Source organism: Aethalodelphis obliquidens, unplaced genomic scaffold, assembly GCF_003676395.1.
Source record: "Aethalodelphis obliquidens isolate GAN/ISIS:26980383/991018 unplaced genomic scaffold, ASM367639v1 scaffold19, whole genome shotgun sequence".
Classification (NCBI taxonomy): Eukaryota; Metazoa; Chordata; class Mammalia; order Artiodactyla; family Delphinidae; genus Aethalodelphis; species Aethalodelphis obliquidens.
In genome coordinates, this window is record NW_020837963.1 from 3,734,851 (window position 1) to 3,757,681 (window position 22,831).

Here is a 22,831-nt window from a genome sequence, read left to right on the forward strand (position 1 = left end):
TTTTTTTTGCGGTACGCGGGCCTCTCACTGTTGTGGCCTCTACCGCCGCAGAGCACAGGCTCCGGACGCGCAAGCCCAGCGGCCGTGGCCCACGGGCCCAGCCGCTCCGCGGCCTGTGGGATCCTCCCGGACCGGGGCACGAACCCGCATCCCCTGCATCGGCAGGCGGACTCTCAACCACTGCGCCACCAGGGAAGCCCGGGCCATTCTTATTTTGACGTTGGGGAGGCTGTTAGCTTGATGACTGAGTCCTTAGTAGTTGGGTCTACAGCTGAGCTGCTGATTAAATACTTTTCCAAGTACACAGAGCTTCTAGTTAGATATTTCTCCCCACACCATCATACAAGTAGTCACTCAAGTTCATTATTATTAAATATAAACAGGCAACCAGGACATGATGAAAACCAGCAACATGGAGAGGAAAGATTAAAATGAAAAATCAGTAAAACTGACTTCAGGAGAAAATGAGATAATTCAGTAAAAAAAGACCAATTAGTGATAATGAAAGTGATTTGAAAGGCATTTAAACAGAGTCTCCCACCCACCCACCCACACAGAAATTTCTATACAAAAGGAAGAATCAGAGGAAAAGAATGAATTCTTAAAGTTAAAACATGATGGCCCTCCAAAAGGGTTTATTGGAAGATAAAGTTGAAAGAATATTCAAGAATATAGAAAAAAAATACCATAGAGACAGAAAGTATGAGATAGAAAGAAAACATAGGAAAAGTGAGTTTCATAAGGACAGAAATGCAGGATAGGAAATAAAAACAAAAATCAAAAATTTCAGAGATGAAAAGTACATGAATGTTCAGACTGAGAAGACTTACTAGATACTTAATAGTTTAAATGCTTAAGAAAAACCTGGACCCACCATCATGAAATTTCAAAGCTTATTAAATCATAAATCTTAAATTTCAAATCCTATTAAAAGAAGATTCTAAAAGATTCAAGGGAGGGAGAATGTTATCTATAAAGAAATGAGAAACTGATTACTACTAAATGTAGAAGACAATTACGTGCTTCTTTCAAGGTTTTGAAAGAAAATAATTTGGAGCCTAGTATTCTATAGCCAATCAAACTATCTATTAATGGTGAGGGCAAGATAAAGATTTTAAAAACAAAGGCAAAACTAACATTTTTTAAACAAAACTCTTTCTAAGAAATATTTTTAAATGTACAGAAGACTCAGAAAGCTTTTGCCTAGTCAGTTGACAAATATTTACTGAGTATCTATTTTGGCATTATTTTAGGCAATAGACATACAACAATAAACATGACAGAGGCCCTGCCCTCAAGAAACTTATGTATAGATAATTTTCTAGAATCCTTTTGGAGGAAGTTATTTGAAGATGTACTCCAGCAACAGATTGGTAAAAAACAAAAAGTTATAAGAATTGACCAAACTAAACTAAGCGGTCAACGAAAAAAACCTAAGATGAATGGTATGCCATAGTCCTAAAAAGCACTGATAAATTCTAGAAATAAATTATATGTAATAGATAAAATGAGAATCAGCTGGAAGATAGAAGTGATCAGGTGTGGTATTGATCATTAGTGTTCAGCAATACCTAGTTTGATCCTTCCTAGGTACACAACATGTCTACATTTCTCAGTGTTCCCTACAGTTAGATGGGACTGTGTAATTGAGTTCTAGCCAATGGAACTGAATTTCATTTTCAGGTCAAGGCAGTTAAGAGACAGGGGATTTTCTGTTTGATCTTTTTTTCCCTTTGGTAGCTGGATGGATAGACTGAAGCCAATGGAGATCTCCAAAGATCTCAGGGTTGTTAGAGCCACAGCATAGAAGGAAACTTTCTCCTGTTCCACTGTGGACTGTGATATGATCAAGAAATAAACTTTCATAATATTAATCCACTGGCCAAGTGAGATTTCAGGTTTTTACTTGTTGGTGGAACATTTCTTAATCTATCCTAACTAAAAATATAGTGAAGAAGAAGGAGGAGGAGGAAGAGGAGGAGAAGGAGAAGGAGGGAGAGAAAGAGAAAGAAAGAAAGAAAGAAAGAAAGAAAGAAAGAAAGAAAGAAAGAAAGAAAGAAAGAAATAGAAAGAAAGAAAGAAAGAAAAAGAAAGAAAAAGAAAGACAAAGAAAGAAAAAGAAAGAAAGAAAGAAAAAATAAAAAAGAAAGAAAGGAAGAAAAAATAAGAAAGCAAGAGGGAAAGAAAGAAAGGGGGAAGAAAGAAAAGGTACCCTTTTCTCTCAATAAGAAATATAATGATTCAGCAAAATAAAATGCAGACCAACAAACTCATGATACAGTATAATGTCAAGTTGAATGTGGCCATTTGTGAGGGCAGAAGCTGGGTTCCCAGGAGCAAATAAATCTACAAAGAATTAAGAAAAAGAAATTGGGAGTGACAGGAAGGAGAAAGAAGGCAGCTGCTTAAGGAAAAGGCAGAGTTCAAGAACTGTGGTAGGTTCATTTATTCTCAAATATGTGGCCCTGTGCAAACTACCGTCAGAGTCATCTGTTGGTGTTGGTGGAGTTAACCTTCTTTGGATCTGGAGCAAAGCTCCATACTAGATGGAGGTTTGAAAGTCAAGACGCATCTGTATGTATAAGCAGAGGACAGATAGAGACTATGAAGAGAATAAGTGGGGTGGGAGAGAGGAGTGGTAATAATGAAGGGAGCATGGCTCAGAAAGAAGATTAGCTTGGTTGGCCACATTTCTGTAAATTGAGGCTTCCCCAAATTCTGATAGTTCTCTACAAACCTATATACAAGTTTAGATCATTTAAGACATCCAAGTTATCTGCATTAGAAAACACTTATGGAGCAGCTGCATTTATCCAGCCAAGAGGAGTATGTTGTAGGATCAGGACAGTTTGTTCCTGCCCTAAAGGAGATTACAGTCTCATTGGGCACACATAAGATAGAGCGAGTAATAAGAAACCCAAGGCAGTACGTAAGAAAGGCCAAGTGACTGGTGCAGAAAACCAACTACCCTTAAAGCTTTTAGAGGAGGGAGAAAATCTGAAGGTTCAGAGCCAGAGCCAGGGGTGGGCTTAAGCTGCTGAACCTTGAGGATTAGACAGAGTTTAGGCAAGAAGAGAGAAAGGAAGAAGGGTCTTTCAAGTGGAGAAATGGTGTCAGCAAAGGCAACAAGGTAGGAATTGGGAGCCAATGTAGGGAAACAGTCCTGCTACAAGATGGCAAATGTAGGTTGGGTCCAAATTACAGGTTTACCTCAGAGATACTGTGGGTTTGGTTCCAGACCACTGCAATAAAGTGAGTCAAACAATTTTTTTTGGTTTCTCAGTGCATATAAAAGTTATACTTACACTATACTGTAGTCTATTAAGTATGCAATAGCATTATGTCTAAACAAATGTATATACCTTAATTAAAAATGCTTTATTGCTAAAAAATGCCAACCATCATCTGAGCCTTCAGCGACTCATAGTATTTTTTCTGGTAGAAGATCCTGCATCAGTGTTGATAGCTGCTGACTGTTCAGGGTGTGGTTGCTGCTGAACGTTGGGAAGGCTATGGCAATTTCTTAAAACAAGACAACAATGAAGTTTGCCACGTTGATTGACTCTTCCTTTCATGAATGATTTCACTGTAGCATGCATTTTACCCATAGTAGAACTTTTTTCAAAATTGGTGTCAACCCTTTCAAATCCTGCTGCTGCTTTATGAGCTAAGTTTATGCCATATTCTAAATCCTTTGTTGTCATTTCAACCAGATGCTTATACAGCATCTTCACCAGGAGTAGATTCCATCTCAAGGAACAACCTTCTCTCCTCATTCATAAGAAGCAACTCTTCATCCGTGAAAGTCTTATCATGAGATGGCAGCCATTCAGTCACATCTTCAGGCTCCACTTCTAACTCTAGTTCTCTTGCTATTTCTACCACACCTGCAGTTACTTCCTCCATTGAAATCTTGAACACCTCAAAGTCATTCATAACAGCTGGAGTCCATTTCTTCTAAACTCCTGTTAATGTTGATATTTTGACTTGTTCCCTGGAAAATCATGAGTGCTCTTAATGGCATTTAGAATGGTGTGTCCTTTCCAAAGGTTTGCAATATACTTTGTCCACATCCATTGAAGAAATCACTATCTAAGGCAGCTAGAGCCTTATTTTTATTTTTAAACACCTTTACTGGAGTATAAGTGCTTTACAATGTTGTGTTAGTTTCTACTGTATAACAAAGTGAATGCATTCATATATGTATACATATATACCCATATCCCCTCCCTCTTGCGTCTCCCTCCCATCCTCCCTATCCCATTGCTCTAGGTGGTCACAGAGCACCAAGTTGATCTCCCTGTGCTATGCAGCTGCTTCCATTAGCTATCTGTTTTAATTTGGTAATGTATATATGTCAATGTTACTCTCTCACTTCGCTCCAGCTTACCCTTCCCCCTCCCCTTGTCCTCAAGTCCATTCTCTATGTCTAAGTCTTTGTTCCTGTCCTGCCCCCAGGTTCATCAGAACTATATTTATAGATTCCATATATACACGTTAGCATACGGTGTTTGCATTTCTCTTTCTGACTTACTTCACTCTGTATGACAGGCTCTAGGTCCATCCACTTCACCTCAATAACTCAATTTCGTTTCTTTTTATGGCTGAGTAATATTCGATTGTATATATGTGCCACATCTTCTTTATCCATTCAGCTGTCTATGGACACTTAGGTTGCTTCCATGTCCTGGCTATTGTAAATAGTGCTGCAACGAACATTGTGGTACATGACATTTTTGAATTATGGTTTTCTCAGGATATATGCTCAGTAGTGGGATTGCTGGGTGATCTGGTAGTTCTATTTTTAGTCTTTTAAGGAACCTCCATACTGTTCTCCATAGCGGCTGTATCAATTTACATTCCCACCAACAGTGCAAGACGGTTCCCTTTTCTCCACACCCTCCCCAGCATTTATTGTTTGTAGATTTTTTGATGATGGCCATTCTGACTGGTGTGAGATGATATCTCATTGTAGTTTTGATTTGCATTTCTCTAATGATTAATGATGTTGAGCATTCTTTCATGTGTTTGCTGGCAATCTGTATATCTTCTTTGAAGAAATGTGTATTTAGGTCTTCAGCCCAGTTTTGGATTGGGTTGTTTGTTTTTTTGATATTGAGCTGCATGAGTTGCTTGTATATTTTGGAGATTAATCCTTTGTCAGTTGCTTCATTTGCAAATATTTTCTCCCATTCTGAGGGTTGTCTTTTGGTCTTGTTTATGGTTTCCTTTGCTGTGCAAAAGCTTTTAAGTTTCATTAGGTCCCATTTGTTTATTTTTGTTTTTATTTCCATTTCTCTAGGAGGTTGATCAGAAAGGATCTTGCTGTGATTTATGTCATAGAGTGTTCTGCCTATGTTTTCCTCTAAGAGTTTGATGGTGTCTGGCCTTACATTTAGGTCTTTAATCCATTTTGAGTATATTTTGAGTATGGTGTTAGGGAATGTTCTAATTTCATTATTTTACATGTAGGTGTCCAGTTTTCCCAGCACCACTTATTGAAGAGGCTGTCTCTTCTCCACTGTATATTCTTGCCTCCTTTATCAGAGATAAGTTGACCATATGTGCATGTGTTTATCTCTGGGCTTTCTATCCTGTTCCATTGATCTGTATTTCTGCTTTTGTGACAGTACCATATTATCTTGATTATTGTAGCTTTGTAGTATAGTCTGAAGTCAGGGAGCCTGATTCCTCCAGTTCCATTTTTCTTTCTCAAGATTGCTTTGGCTATTCAGGGTCTTTTGTGTTTCCATACAAATTGTGAAATATTTTGTTCCAGTTCTAAAAATTGCAATGAATCTGTAGATTGCTTTGGGTAGTAGAGTCATTTTCACAATGTTGATTCTTCCAATCCAAGAACATGGTATATCCCTCCATCTTGCTGTATCATCTTAATTTCTTTCATCAGTGTCTTACAATTTTCTGCATATAGGTCTTTTGTCTCCTTAGGTAGGTTTATTCCTAGGTATTTTATTCTTTTTGTGCAATGGTAAATGGGAGTGTTTTCTTAATTTCACTTTCAGATTTTTCATCATTAGTGTATAGGAATGCAAGAAATTTCTGCACATTAATTTTGTATCCTGCTACTTTACCAGATTCACTGATTAGCTCTGGTAGTTTTCTGGTAGCATCTTTAGGATTCCCTATGTATAGTATCATGCAATCTGCAAACAGTGACAGCTTTACTTATTCTTTTCCAATTTGGATTCCTTTTTTTTCTTTTTCTTCTGTGATTGCTGTGGCTAAAAGTTCCAAAACTATGTTGAATAACAGTGGTGAGAGGTGGCAACCTTGTCTTGGTCCTGATCTTAGTGGAAATGGTTTCAGTTTTTCTCCATTGAGGATGATGTTGGTCATGGGTTTGTCATATATGGCCTTTATTATGTTGAGGTAAGTTCCCTCTATGCCTACTTTCTGGAGGGTTTTTATCATAAATCGGTGTTGAATTTTGTCAAAAGCTTTCTCTGCATCTATTGAGATTATCATTTGGTTTTTCTCCTTCAATTTGTTAATATGGTGTATCACGTTGATTGATTTGCATATATTGAAGAATCCTTGCATTCCTGGGATAAACCTCACTTGATCATAGTGTATGATCCTTTTAATGTGCTGTTGGATTCTGTTTGCTAGTATTTTGTTGAGGATTTTTTCATCTATGTTCATCAGTAATATTGGCCTGTAGTTTTCTTTCTTTGTGACATCTTTGTCTGGTTTTGGCATCAGAGTGATGGTGGCCTCATAGAATGAGTTTGTGAGTGTTCCTCCCTCTGCTGTATTTTGGAAGAGTTTGAGGATAGGTGTTAGCTCTTCTCTAAATGTTTGATAGAATTCGCCTGTGAAGCCATCTGGTCCTGGGCTTTTGTTTGTTAGAAGATTTTTAATCACAGTTTCAATTTCAGTGCTTGTGATTGGTTTGTTCATAATTTCTGTTTCTTCCTGGTTCAGTCTCAGAAGGTTGTGCATTTCTAAGAATTTGTCCATTTCTTCCAGGTTGTCCTTTTTATTGGCATAGAGTTGCTTGTAGTAATCTCTCCTGATCCTTTGTATTTCTGCAGTGTCAGTTGTTACTTCTCCTTTTTCATTTCTAATTCTATTGATTTGAGTCTTCTCCCTTTTTTTCTTGATAAGTCTGGCTAATGGTTTATCAATTTTGTTTATCTTCTCAAAGAACCAGCTTTAGTTTTATTGATCTTTGCTCTCGTTTTCTTCATTTCTTTTTCATTTATTTCTGATCTGATCTTTATGATTTCTTTCCTTCTGCTAACTTTGGGGTTTTTTGGTTCTTGTTTCTCTAATTGCTTTAGGTGTAATGTTAGGTTGTTTATTTGAGATGTTTCTTGTTTCTTAAGGTAGGCTTATATAGCTATAAACTTCCTTCTTAGAACTGCTTTTGCTACATCTCATAGGTTTTGGGTTATTGTGTTTTCATTGTCATTTGTTTCTAGGTAGTTTTTTGATTTCCTCTGATTTCTTCAGTGATCTCTCCGTTATTAAGTAGTGTGTTGTTTAGCCTCCATGTGTTTGTATTTCTTACTGATTTTTTCCTGTAATTGACACGTAGTCTCATAGTGTTGTGGTCGGAAAAGATACTTGATATGATTTCAATTTTCTTAAATTTACCAAGGCTTGATTTGTGACTGAAGGTATGATCTATCCTGGAGAATGTTCCATGAGCACTTGAGAAGAATGTATATTCTGTTGTTTTTGGATGTAATGTCCTATAAATATCCATTAAGTCCATCTTGTTTAATGTATCACTTACAGCTTTTGTTTCCTTATTTATTTTCATTTTGGATGATCTGTCCATTGGTGAAAGTGGGGTATTAACGTCCCCTACTATTATTTTGTTACTGTTGACTTCCCCTTTTATGGCTGTTAGCATTTGCCTTAAGTATTGAGGTGCTCCTGTGTTGGGTGCATAAATATTTATAATTGTTATATCTTCCTCTTGAATTGATCCCTTGATCATTATGTATTGCCCTTCTTTGTCTCTTGTAATAGTCTTTATTTTAAAGTCTATTTTGTCTGATATGAGAATTGCTACTCCAGCTTTCTTTTTATTTACACTTGCATGGAATATATTTTTCAACCCCCTCACTTTCAGTTTGTATGTGTCCATAGGTCTGAAGTGGGTCTCTTGTAGACAGCATATATTCTGGTCTTGTTTTTGTATCCATTCAGCCAGTCTATATCTTTTGGTTGAAGCATTCAATCCATTTACATTTAAGGTAATTATTGATATGTACGTTCCTATTACCATTTTCTTAATTGTGTTGGGTTTGTTTTTGTAGGTCTTTTCCTTTTCTCCTGTTTCCTACCTAGAGAATTTCCTTTAGCATTTGTTGTAAAGCTGGTTTGGTGGTGCTGAATTCTCTTTACTTTTGCTTGTCCATAAAGATTTTAATTTCTCTGTTGAATCTGAATGAGATCCTTGCTGGGTAGAGTAATCTTGGTTTTAGGTTTTTCGCTTTCATCACTTTACATATGTCCTGCCACTCCCTTCTTGTTTGCAGAGTTTCTCCTGAAAAATCAGCTGTTAACCTTCTGGGGGTTCCCTTGTATGTTATTTGTTGCTGTTACCTTGCTGCTTTTAATATTTTTTCTTTGTATTTAATTTTTGATAGTTTGATTAATATGTGTCTTGGCATGTTTCTCCTTGGATTTATCCTGTATGGGACTCTCTGTGCTTCCTGGACTCGATTGACTCTTTCCTTTCCCATGTTAGGGACGTTTTTAACTATAATCTCTTCAAATATTTTCTCAGACCCTTTCTTTTTCTCTTCGTCTTCTGGGCCCCCTATCATTCAAATGTTGGTGCAGTTAATGTCCCAGATGTCTCTGAGACTGTCCACAATTCTTTTCATTCATTTTTCTTTATTCTGCTCTGCGATAGTTATTTCCACTATTTTATCTTCCACGTGACTTATCTGTTCTTCTGCCTCAGTTATTCTGCTATTGATTCCTTCTAGAGAGTTTTTAATTTCATTTATTTTGTTGTTCATCATTGTTTGTTTGCTCTTTAGTTCTTGTAGGTCCTTGTTAAATGTTTCTTGTATTTTCTCTATTCTATTTCCAAATAGAATTTGGAAGATACAAAGATATTTGATCATTTTTACTATCATTACTCTGAATTCTTTTACAGGTAGACTGCCTGTTTCCTCCTCATTTGTTTTGTCTGATGGCTTTTTACCTTGGTCCTTCATCTGCTGCATATTTCTGTCTGCTCATTTTGTTTAACTTACTGTGTTTGGGGTCTACTTTTCACAGTGTGCAGGTTTGTAGTTCCCATTGTTTTTGGTGTCTGCCCCCCATGGGTGAGGTTGGTCAGTGACTTGTGTAGGCTTCCTGGTGGAGAGGTCTGGTGCCTGTGTTCTGGTGGGTGGGGCTGGATCTTGTCTTTCTTGTGGGCACGGCTGTGTCTGGTGGTGTGTTTTGGGGTGTCTGTGAACTTAGTATGATTTCAGGCAGCCTCTCTGCTAATGGGTTGGCTTGTGTTCCTGTCTTGCTAGTTGTTTGGCATGGAGAGTCCATCACTGGAGTTTGCTGGCCGTTGGGTGGAACTGGGTCTTAGTGTGGAGATGGAGCTATCTGGAAGAGCTCTCACCGACGGATATTACATGGGTCCGGTAGGTCTCTGGTGGTCCAATGTCCTGATCTCGGCTCTCCCACATCAGAGGCTCAGGCCGGACACCAGGTCAGGGCACCAAGACCCTGTCAGCCACATGGCTCAGACGAAAAGGGAGAAAAAAAAGGAAGAAAAAGTAAATAAAAATTAAAAAATAATCATAAAAAACGAAAATTTATTAAAATAAAAAATAATAATAGTAAAAAAGAAAAGAGCAACAAAACCAATAAACAAATACACCAATGATAAGAAGTGCTAAACGCTAAAGTAAGATAAACATAAAAATCAGAAACAAATCAGTTGCAGACAGCAAACCCCAAGTCTAAGTTTCTCCCAAAATCCGCCACAATTTTGGGACAATTCGTTGTCTATTCCACAGATGCAGGGTTCATCAAGTTGACTGTGGAGATTTAATCAGCTGCTCCTGTGGCTGCTGGGAGAGATTTCCCTTTCTCTTCTTTGTTCGCACAGCTCCTGGGGTTCAGCTTTGGATTTGGCCCCACCTCTGAGGGTAGGTCGCCCTCTGGAATCTGTTCGTCACCCAGGCAGGAGGGGGTTAAAGCAGTGGCTGACTCAGGGGGCTGTGGCTCACTCAGGCCGGTGGGAGGAAGGAGTATGGAATGTGGGGTGAGCCTGCGGTGGCAGAGGCCAGTGTGACGTTGCAACAGCCTGAGGTGCACCATGTGTTCTCCCGGGGAAGTTGTCCCTGAATCATGGGACCCCGGCAGTGGTGGGCTGCACAGGCTCCTGGGGGGCGGGGTGTGGATGATGACCTGTGCTTGCACACAGGATTCTTGGTGGCTACAGCAGCAGCGTTAGCATTTCATGCCTGTCTGTGGGGTCCGAGCTGATAGTCGCGGCTCACGCTGGTCTCTGAAGCTCGTATAGTCAGTGCTCTGAATCCCCTCTCCTCGTGCACCTCAAAACAATGGTCTCTTGCCTCTTCGGCAGTTCCAAACTTTTTCCCAGACTCCATCCCGGCTAGCTGTGGTGCACTAGCCCCCTTCAGGCTGTGTTCCCGCAGCCAACCCGTCATCTCCCTGGGATCTGACCTCCGAAGCCCGAGCCTCAGCTCCCAGCCCCCACCCGCCCTGGCGGGTGAGCAGACAAGCCTCTCAGGCTGGTGAGTGCTGGTCGGCACCTATCGTCTGTGTGGGAATCTCTCCGCTTTGCCCTCTGCACCCCTGTTGCTGCGCTCTCCTCCGTGGCTCCCAAGCTTCCCCCCAACCCACACCCGGTCTCTGCCAGTGAAGGGGCTTCCTAGTGTGTAGAAACTTTTCCCCCTTCACAGCTCCCTCCCTGAGGTGCAGGTCCCATCCCTATTCTTTTGTCTCTGTTTTTTCTTTATTCTTTTGTCCTACCCAGGTATGTGGGGAGTTTCTTTCCTTTTGGGAACTCTGAGGTCTTCTGCCATCGTGCAGTAGGTGTTCTGTAGGAGTTGTTCCACATGTAGAGGTATTTTTGATGTATTTGTGGGAGGAAGGTGATCTCCACATTTTACTCCTCTGCCATCTTGAAGGTCCCCAGCTATAGCCTTATGAAAAATATTTCTTAAATAATAAGACTTGAAATTGGAAATGACTTCTTGATTCGTGGGCTCCAGAATGGATGTTGTATCAGCAGGCATGAAAACAATGTTAATCTCATACATCTCCATCAGAGCTCTTGACAATGACCAGTAATATTTTGAAAGGAGTCTTTTTTTATGAGCAGTAGGTCTCAACAGTGGGCTTAAAATATTCAGTAAACCATGTTGTATAGCGATGTGCTGTCATCAGGCTTTGTTGTTCCAGAGCACAGGCAGAGTAGATTTATCATAATTTTTAAGGGTCCTAGGATTTTCAGAATAGTATATAAGCATTGGCTTCGACCTCAAGTCACCAGCTGCATTAGCCCCTAACAAGAGAGTCAAGCCTGGCTTTTGAAGCCAGGCATTGACTTTTCCTCTCTAGCTATGAAAATCCCAGATGGCATCTTCTTCCAGTAGAAAGCTGTTTCATCTACATTGAAAATTTATTGCTCAGTGTAGTCTCCTGCATTAGTTATCTTAGCTAGATCTTCTGGATAACTTACTGCAGCTTCTACATCAGCACTTGCTACTTCACATTGCACTCTGATGTTATAGAGACAGCTTCTTTCCTTAAACCTCAAACCAACCTTTGCTAGCTTCAAACTTTTCTTCGACAGCTTCCTCTCCTTTTTCAGCCTTCATAGAATTGAAGAGAGTTAGGATGTTGCCCTGGATCAGGTTTTGGCTTAAGGGAATGTTGTGGCTGCTTTGACCTTCTATTCAGACCACTAAAACTTTCTCTATATCAGCAATAAGGCTGTTTTGTTTTCTTATTCCCATGTTCACTGGAGTGGCACTTTTAATTTCCTTCAAGAACTTTTCCTTAGCGTTCACAGTGTGGCTACCAGTTTGGCATAAGAGGCCTAGCTTTCAGCCTGTCTCCACTTTTGACACGGCTTCCTCACTAAGCTTCATCACTGGATTTTGATTTTAAAATGAGAGACATGCCACTCTTCCTTTCACTTGAACATTTAGAGGCCATTGCAGGCTCATTAATTGGCTTAATTTCCATATTGCTGTGTCTCAGGGAATAGGAAGGCCCCAGGAGAGGCAGAGAGTTGGGGGAACGGCTGGTCAGAGGAGCAATCAGAATACATGCAACATTCGTCTCTTTAGTTTGCCATCTTATGTGGGCATGTTTATGGCACTCCAAAACAATTATAATAGGATCATCTAAGATCACTGATCACAGATCACCATAGCAAATAGAATAATAATGATAGTTTTGAAATATTGCTAGAATTAACAAATATGACACAGAGACAGGAAATAAGCAAATGCTTTTGGAAAAATGGCACTGATAGACTTGCTTGACACAGGGTTGCCACAAAACTTCAACTTGTAAAAATTGCAATATCTGCAAAGTGCAATGAAGTGCAATATAATGAGGTATGCCTGTATATAGGGCCTTGAACAACAGGTAAGGATTGGGGATTTATTTTGTAGACAATAGGTAGCATCAAATATTTTCAAGGCAAAAGTGGTGGTATAAAACTTTAGACCATATTTATTTTTCTAGTATTAGTTCTTAAGCCTTCAGGTATCTGAGAATATGATACCAATTCAGTTTGATTCTGGAGTAGCTACAAGGATCAATTAACCTTGACTTATTGTGAGTTAAGAATAAAAAGTTCTGTTCCAGAAGATGGAACACCCGTCTGTTGTTGCCAAGATTTTTCCTTCTTTGTTACTTAACGTTAAAGGAAGGAAACCTCTTAGGAGTCCTGAGAATTAATTAACATCTCCCAAGGGATTTTCCTATGTCTGTTGTTATTTATGTAGCTTGTTAAATAAAAGAGCTCTCTTTACAAATATTTCGTTATTAATCTTTGTTGAATGAACTTCATACACTCAGGAAAGATGGGGTGGGTGGGTGGGGTAGGGAAACCAAAGTGTATCAGGAAGGATGCCCACAGACGTTAGAAAGGATTTTGGGGCTGTGAGGGCTCTGAAAACCTGTTATATTATGGAATATCTTTCCTCTTTCTAAGTAATAGGAAAACCACATGGTTTTCTTCCAGCATACTTTCCTGGAGCAGGGAACATAGAAAATGTCTTTTATGTCTTTAGACTTAGCTGTAAGTAAAATTGGGACTATTAAAGCAACACAAGTAGTGGGTTAAGCATTTGTATGTTTTACTTTTAGAGGTCTATTCAAGTAACTTCAGGCAATCAGACTTTACTGAATATATATATATAATATATATATATATATAATATATATATATTATATATATTCCTGAAAACAGGAATCTGTCTGTACATCCAGGCCTCACAAGGACCCAGGAGCACCATACAACTGAATTCACAAAGACAGGGATGGAGCTTGGGAAGTGACCTAGATATTGAGCTTCTAGCCCAAGAGTGAGTCTGTAGCTCCCTCTTTTCATGCTTGGCTGTTATGCTGTTAAAAGGTAAACTGAGGCACATTAAAATTTGTTTTCTCAAGAGTTTATTTGACCAGACATTGATTTGAATAGGGCAGTGCCAAACCAAAGTGGTTAGGAACGCTCCTGGCAGGGGCCAGGATTTTTTAGAGAGAAGATGCTGAAGCAGAGCAAAGCAGTTATTTGATTGGTTATAGCTTAAGCAGTTGCCTTATTTAGAGAAGCCTACTTGGCTGTGTGTGATTGGTTGTTGTTACGTTTCACTCTCTTGGCCTCAAGTGCATTGACTCTGGCTTACGTTTGGTTTGCTTACATAGGCTACCGAGGTATCAGAGTCACACCAGTCTACTTGCCTCCTCATTTAATTATTTTCAGAGTTGACTTTGGTTTTTGCTGCCTCCGCTTCTGCTGCTCCTGCCTCTGACAACCACCTTCTCTCAACTCTACTTTTCTTTGCCTTATTGCTTCTAATTACTCACAGCATCTGCTTCCTCTCAGCTGCTGCTTAGTAATTACTCTTACTGCCCCATGACTTCTGCTTATTGATGTTTCTCTCTGTATTTTGGCTTCCGCCCCATGCCACCAGCCACTCACTCTGCATGTCTTCAGTTCGTATTTCCTGAATCCAAATGCAGGTCTAGGGTCAAGAGCACAGCTAGAAGTTGAGATTTGAATTGGATGAGGGGAAACATCATCCTTTTGAGACTGAAGGGAAAAGGTGAGGTAGATACTTCTATAGGCGGGGAACGGGAAGTTGAGAGAGGTCATATCCAATGACTTATGTCTCCTTACTGGAGTAAGAGCACTGTCTGCTGAGAGTGAGGGAGAGGGTTTGCATAAGGTGCTTGTAGAGCAGTGGAGGGCTGGACTAGCTTTACAGGGCAATGGGAGAGGAACTGACCAGAAACAAGTGAAAACATTGAGAGGTGGAGCTGAGAGCTGAGATTCTGAGACTAGGCAGGGCAAATCTGCAAATCCCTGTGGGTTGTGTGATTTCTTTCTGATTGCATGATTTCTGCCTTGCCCAACTCTCCCACCCTCTGAGCAGGAATGATGTGGGCAGGTGAGAGGAGAGCTCAGGAGATCAACCATTTGTGCTGAGAGAGAAGAAAGATTAGGAGGAGACTGAGGAGGTCAGGGACTAGAAGTCTTGAAGAAGCTGATGTAAATGCAGAAAGAAGGGGTGGTTGAGGTTAGAAAGTAGGACATTTGAATGCCAAGAGCTGGATTTCAGAGGTGATGCCATAGTGTGGCACATGTGGTGGATTAACTCTGGCCACAACTTCTTTGCAACTCCTTTATCCAGTCTGAATCTGCACTGGCCTTTGGACTTGCTTTAATCAATAGAACGTAGAAGTGACACAGATGCAAGTTCTGGAATCTAGGCCTCAAGAGGCTTTATGGTTTCTGCCTTTTCCTTCTTGGAACACTGCCTCTGGTCTGCAATGGCAAGAAAAAGCCCAGATGAAAGACCATGCATGGAACGAAAGGCCCAGATAGCTCAGCTGTCTCAGCTGAGCTCATCCTTACCTGCTGCTGCCCGAATGCAGCCACAGGAGTGAGCCCAGGGGAGACCAGCAGCAGAACTGCCCAATTAGCCTATAGACTCACAAAAAATGACAAATCATTATTTTAAGCCACTAAGTTTTAGAGTGATTTATTCTAGCAATGGGTAACTGATACCCTATGGGAGTGCCATAGTGGTGTATTGCTTCCTCTGCCTAGAACATTCTCCCCCCATCCTGGCATTCCATTCCCTTGCATTCACTCTTCATTTGGCCAACTTCTTATTTTTTAAGGCTCAGTTCAGGTGTCATCTTCTCCAGCCAAAGTGTATCAAGGAGGATGCAAACGAGATGTTAGAAGCACCTTCTCAGCCTCCAATAGTCAAGGTCAGGTGTTCTTTATGTTCTCAAGGCATCCTGTGTGTGCCCACTATAGTACTTCTACCGCATTATAAATGTTTGTATTCGTCACTGAACTGTGGTATTTTGAGAGCGGGGGTTTCCTACTCTCAGTGCCTTGCACTGTGCCTGGAACATTCACGTGTTTGTTGAAGGGATGACACAATATTTTACCCTTCAGATGAAATGCTGCTTCTTCACTTACAGAGAACTAGCCCTGTCAATAATATAACATGACCATAATCACACTATTCATACCCAAGAAAACACTCATATAGTAATGGCAGAGATGACTGCTCATAAATGCCTTTCCCCTTCTCCTTGCTCATCTAAGTCTTGTTGGTGCAGCTTAAATCTCACTGCTCCATGAAGTCTTGCCTACTATTGCTACCCCACACTGATTTCTCACTCGCTCTGTTGCACTCCCATGGTGCTTACCAGCTGCCTGGTTTAGTAGTTCAGCACATGGGTTTTGAAATCAGAGAGTCTTAGGTTCAAATCCCAGCTGGGTTATTTACTAATTGGACATGTCACTTGAACCCTCTAGCACCCAGTTTCCTGAATCTGTAAAATGATCGTAAGAATCCCTATCTCACAGGGTTGTTGTATTATATGATAAAGTATTTAGTACTTGGCACATGGCAAGTTCTTAGTAAGGGTGGTTATTATTAGTAATCCATAAAAAAAAGAGTATAAGCAAAGAGCTAGATTCAACACTCCTCCTGGAAGGATTTAGAGAGAGGTCTGTCTATTCCATGGCTCTGAGCAGAGCCACATTCATGCCATCGTGTAGAGCTGTCTTCAGCGTCTCAGAGAGGATTCTTGGCAAGATGGCACAGTTTCCGAATCCATCTCATGGGAAGTCCTTCCTAATGCATGAATAATAACAAGCCTGGGTTCGTCATTGGTTGAAGAGGTGATTCTTTAGGGACATTTACCTGGATTTCTTTAGTAGCTGCTTTAAGGAAGGGCTTCCTCTCTGCAGCTCAACAACTATTCTCTACTGATGTTCCATTCTGGGCTCTCATGGCTAGGAAAATGGATAGCTCAATCAGTTCATATTTGCTGGTTCTAACAGCTCACATCACATCATGCTTCCATGGGGGAATGTGTGGAAATGGAGGTGAAGTGTAGTGAAAAGTAGGTCAGCCTGTACTCTCAGAGGGAGAAGCCATCATCATGAGGTCATCTGTGAGATTGAAAGGTACAGGGACTGAGGTGATAGAATGAGGGGCTCTAAGTTTTCCTTTATGAATCAAGAGGGGGAACTGAGAAGCAGAGTACCTCTTTCCTGAATGGATTAGCCTCAATCTTTCAGATAAAGAAGAGAAAGGGCTGGGGCTGGGGGACAAAGAGGAAGGATAAAGGCAAAGGAAGAGGGGAGGAGGAGAAGTTGACTAGTTGATTAAATGCTGGGCATTTTTGAGAAGGGTAATGCAAAATGATGTGGTGATGTGTCTGCAATAGAGGTTCTGTGTGCTCTTATTGTTGGTGCACCTTTAAAAGGGAATGATGGGCCTGAGGAAGATCTGAGTAATAGCTCTCAACCTCAGCTGCACCAAAGAAACACCTGGGGAGCTTAAAACAATTCTGATGCCCAGGCTGCACTCCAGACCAATCAGATTAGTCTCTGCTGGTGAAACCTTCCGAGGTGATTCCAATGTGCAGTGAATAAGGGAACCAGTGGCCTGGACATACAACTAAAATGATTAGGCATCATGGGCTACAAATAAATGTAACCCAAATAAGATATGAACAAGATATGGATCATTACCATCATCCCAGGAAGTTCTGTCTTGTCCTTTCCCAGTTAATCTCTACCTCTACTCTCCCAGAGATGACCACTGTTGTGATTTTTACCCTGTATGGATTGGTTGAAACCATTCTAAATTCTCAAATAATTACAGCATATACTCTTACGTAGGACTTCTTTCATTCAGCAAAATGCTTTTGAGATTCACCCATGTTATTGTATGTATCATTAATTCATTTCTTTATATAGCTAGTATTTCATCATGTGAATATATCACAATTTAAAAATCCATTCTCATACTGATGGACACCTGGACTGTTTTCAGTTCTTTGTTATTATGAATAAAGCTGCTATGAACACTCTTGTACCAGTCTTTGTGTACATGTATTTTCATTTCTCTTAGATAAATACCTATGAGTAGAAGTTCTGTGTCATAGGGTAAGTATATATTTAGTTTTTTTTTTTTTTTTCCTGCATTGGGTCTTTGTTGTTGCGCACGGGCTTTCTCTAGTTGCTGTGAGTGGGGGCTACTCTTCATTGCAGTGCACAGGTTTCTCATTGTGGTGGCTTCTCTTTGTTGCGGAGCACGGGTTCTAGGTGCTCAGGCTTCCGTAGTTGCAGCACGTGGGCTCAGTAGTTGCCATGTGGGCTCTAGGGTGTGTGTGGGCTTCAGTAGTTGTGGTGCATGGGCTTAGTTGCTCTGCGGCATGTGGGATCTTTCAGGACCAAGGATTGAACCCGTGTCCCCTGCATTGCCAGGTGGATTCTTAACCATTGAGCCACCAGGGAAGTCCTATATTTAGTTTTATAAGAAACTGCCAGACCTTTTCCTAAAGAGTTTATATCATTTTACATTCACATCAACAATGTATGAGAGTTCCAGTTGCTCCACTACCTTGTCAACATTTGATGTTGTCAGTCTTTTAAAATTATAGTCATTCTGGTGGGTGTGTAGTGGTATCTCATGATTTTAATTTGCATGTCTTGATGATTAACAGTGTTTCATATGTTTGTTAATGATTTGTGTATTTTCTTTTGTGAAATTCCTATTCAATTCCTTTGCTCAGTTTTTTAAAAATTGCATTGCTTCTTATTTTTATTAAGTTGAAGGAATTCTTTATATATTCTGGATACAAGTTCTTTGTCAGATATACGTTTGCAAATATTTTCTCTATGTCCTGCATGTTCATTTTCTTATTGGTGTCATGACGAGCAGAAGTTTAAAATTTTGAAGTCCAATTTATCAGGGTTTTCTTTTTTCACTTTTTGGTCTTTCTGGTGGCTCTTGCTTTATATGTCTAAGAAATCTTTGCCTGGCTCCCAGTAATAAAGATATACTCCTATGTTTTGCTCTGAAGTGTTTATGATTTCAAGTTTTACATTTAGGTCTATAAATCATCTGTCTCATATTAAATTTTGTATATGGTATAAGGTAGGGGTTGATGTTCATTTTTTTCATATAGATACACAATTATCTTAGCACCATTTTGTTGAAAAGACTTTTTTCCCCATTGTGTTGGCACCTTTGCCAAAAAATCAAAAGGCCATGTAAGTGTGGTCTATTTCTGGGTTCTCTATTCAGTTACACTGGTGTGTTTGCCAGTTCTACCACACATTGTTATGATTGCTATAGCTTTATAGTAAGTTTTGAAATTAGGTAATATGAATTCCTGAAATCTTGCTCTTCTTTTTCAAAGTTGCTTGGGCATCCTGGATCTTTTGCATCTGTGTTTAATTATAGAGTCATCTTGCCAGTTTCTCCCAAAAGTCCTTCTGGGAATTTGATTGAAATTGTATTGAATGTATAAATACTTTGTGGGGAGAACTGACATCTTAACAATAATGAATCCTCTAGTCCACATACATAGTATATTTCCAAAGTGTTTTAAGTCTTTTAAATATTTCTCAGCAATGTTTTGAGGTTTTCAGTGTAAAGGTTTTATATATCTTTTGATACATTTATTCTTGTTTTTTTAAATATAAGGTGAAATTCACTTAACATAAAAATGAACATTTTAAAGTGACATTTTGATAGTATTTAATACACTTATAATTTTGTGAAAGAACATTTTCTATTTAGTGAGCAAACATTTTCATCACCCAAAAGAAAACCCTGTACCTATTAAGCAGTCTCTACCAATTCTCCCTTCCCCCTGGCCCCGAGAAGCCACCAATCCGATTTTTGTCTCTATGGGTTTGCCTATTCTAAGAATAGCATATAAATGGAATCATGCACTATTTGACCTTTTATGTCTGGCTTCTGTCACTTAACATAGTATTTTCAAGGCTCATCCATGTTGTAGCATGTGTCAGTACTTCGTTTCTTCTTATGGCTGAATAATATTTCATTGTATGCTTATACCCCACTTTGTTTATCCATTCATGTGTTGATGGGCATTTGGGTTGTTTCTACATTTTGACTATTGTAAATAGTGCTACTATGAACATTCGTATACAAATATTTAAATACCTGTTTTCAATACCTTTGGGTTTACACCTAAAAGTGGAATTGACAAGTGATATGGTATTCCTATGTTTTTTTCAGGAACTGCTAAACTGTTTTCCACAGTGGCTATACCATTTTACATCCCTACCAGCACTGTACAAGAGCTCCAATTTTCCCCACATCTTCACCAACACTGTTATTTTTTAAAATTTTATTTTATTTACTTATTTTTATTCTTTTGGCTATGTCGGTTCTTAGTTGTGGCATGCGGGACCTTCGTTGAGGCATGTGGGCTCCTCTCCCGCTGTGGCGTGCAGGTTTTCTCTTCTCTAGTTGTGGCGTGTGGGCTCCAGAGCGCGTGGGCTCTATAGTTTGTGACACACAGGCTCTCTAGTTGAGTCACCTAGGCTCAGTAGTTGTGGTACGGGGGCCCAGTTGCCCCACGGCGTGTGGGATCTTAGTTCCCCAACCAGGGATCAAACCCTCATCCCCTGCATTAGAAGGCAGATTCTCTACCTGGGAAGTCCACCAGGGACCACCAGTTCCCTGAGACCACCAGGGAAGTCCCTCACCAACACTGTTATTGTCTGTCTTTTTGATAAGTCATCCAAGTGGGTGTGAAATGGATTTGAAGTGAATTGAGTTCGTTGTGGTTTTGATTTGCATTTCCCTGTTGACTCATGATGTTGTGCCTCTTTTCTTGTGTTTATTGTGCATTTGTATATCTTCTCTGGAGAAATGTCTGTTCAAATCCTTTTCCCATTTCTTTTCTTTTTTTTTTTCACTGTGTTTACATGTTAATGCAACCCCCCACCCCGCCCATGATACCCCCACTCAACAAGATCCACCCAACCCTTACCCCCTACCGCAAATAGGATCATCTGTAAGGTAAAGACAACCCACAGCCATGCATTTCTCAAAGTCTGAGTTACTCAGTTAGAAGTAATGCCATGTAGTTAGATGAGGCCCAGAACAATCCAAGGGAGGCTTCATTTCTCCAGTTCTTGTTCTCTTCAGGGTCCCTCTGCCAGCATGTAGTCAGGATACCCCTCCTCATTCTTCCTGTGGTCTTCGGATTGCCTGCGAGTAACTCTTAGATCTCTCTCTCTCTCACACACACACACACACCCCAAAGACAAACCATTAGTCTCAGTCCAAATCCATATTAAGGAAGGGAGGGGAGAATCTTCCTACACATAGTCCAATCTTCCAACATATTCTCTCCAACTAAATCTAAACGGGGGCATGCCTTACTTTTGTTATGCAAAGCAGCTCCAATTCCTCTTTTTTCAGCTCCCACCTATAGACTAGGCCCGGGCCTACCCGTGCACTAGAATGCTGCCCATCACGGTGCCTTTCTAAACAGAAAGACCTCTACTCCTTACATCATCCCCTGCTACCCAGAAACTCAGTTAGATGTGCCTTTTTGATACATTGAGCCACATCACATTACTACCTATGACTTCCTCCAGTAACAGATTCCATGAGGATGTGAATCTGCACCCTCGGTCCCCCATCCATAGCAAGCCCTCTAGAGTTGAGACTTTCCTTCTAGTTATAGAAAGGAACCCCCAAATGTTCCCATTTCTTATTTGGGTTATTTGTTTTTTTATTGTTGAATTGTAAGAGTGCTTTGTATATTCTGGATAATCCCTTATTAGGTACATGATTTGCAAATATTTTCTCCCATTCCGTAAGCTACTTTAATTTAATTTTTTTTTTACTTTTTTGATGGTATTGTCTGCAGCACAAAAGTTTGTAATTTCAATGAAGTCCAATTTACCTGTGTTTTCTTTTGTCTCTCGTGCTTTTGGTGTTGTATCCAAGGAACCATTGCCTACCCCAAGGTTATAAAGATTTACTTCTATGTTTTCTTTTAAGAATTTTACTATTTTAGGTCTTTGACAGACCACACTTCAAGTAGCACTGTCTTGGAGTACCTATCTTTCCAGGAACATATAATACCTTAGTCAAAAGAATCATGCTAATGGTGAAATTTCATCTTCAAGTGAGGTTGGTGAGGGGAGATATTTTTGTTTAAGAGAGGTCTCCAACACCCTTCAAATTATGTCAGTCAGGGGACTCCCAATTCACCCATGTGTACAGGGGGCTCTTGCTGGGCTTACTTGGCACTGAGCAGTGGAGTTTAGTGGTTAAAAGCAGAGGTTCTAAAGTCACAATGGCAGAAAGTTCAAATTCCTGATTTTCCACTTATCAGCTGAGTGACTTAACTCCTTCCAGTTTCAGTTAAATAGTTAAATACTGTAGTCCCTGCCTCGCAGGGTTGTGGAGAGAAGTAAATGAAATAACGCATTAAGACACTTAGCACGGGGCTTCCCTGGTGGCGCAGTGGTTGAGAGTCCGCCTGCCGATGCGGGGGACACAGGTTCGTGCCCCGGTCCGGGAAGATCCCACATGCCGCGGAGCGGCTGGGCCCATGAGCCATGGCCTCTGGGCCTGTGCGTCCGGAGCCTGTGCTCCACAACGGGAGAGGCCACAGCAGTGACAGGCCCGCGTACCGCAAAAAACAAACAAACAAAAAAGACACTTAGCACAATGTTCGGCTTATTGTCATCACTCCCTGAAAGTTGGCTGCTGTTATTATTATGGGCTGCCAAGTAATTGGATGATAGTGCCATATGAGTAGAGGGACGAGAAAGCAACCACATATAAAATCACAGTTTCACCAATGATTGTTTAGTACTGAATTCAAACAGTATTTAACCATGTTTTAAAGCGCACGATTTGGGGGAAGTGTTGATACTTTATAAAGTCAATCTCCAGAGGGCCATAAAAGCTATTTTAATCACTACAACTAATTACAAGGAAGTATAAATCAATAAACTTTGCTAAATGGTCTAAAATATAATAAAGGAAGCCATCATTAACAATCATCCAGGAAGCCACTGTTCTTAATAGTGAGATGATATAAAAGTCAGATGAGAAGAATGAATTTTATTATTTGAAAACTTCCGATGTTACCAATGCTTTCAGGGAACTTCTTAATTTAGTACAGAGTCGTGAATTTTCAGAATGATTATTTACTTTAGGTAACTTGAGTTTATTACTTCTAAATGATATGTATATTAGGCCTGGTCTGGAAATTTGCAGAAAGGTATTCTCAGCTTCTTCCCATACTTTCTCAG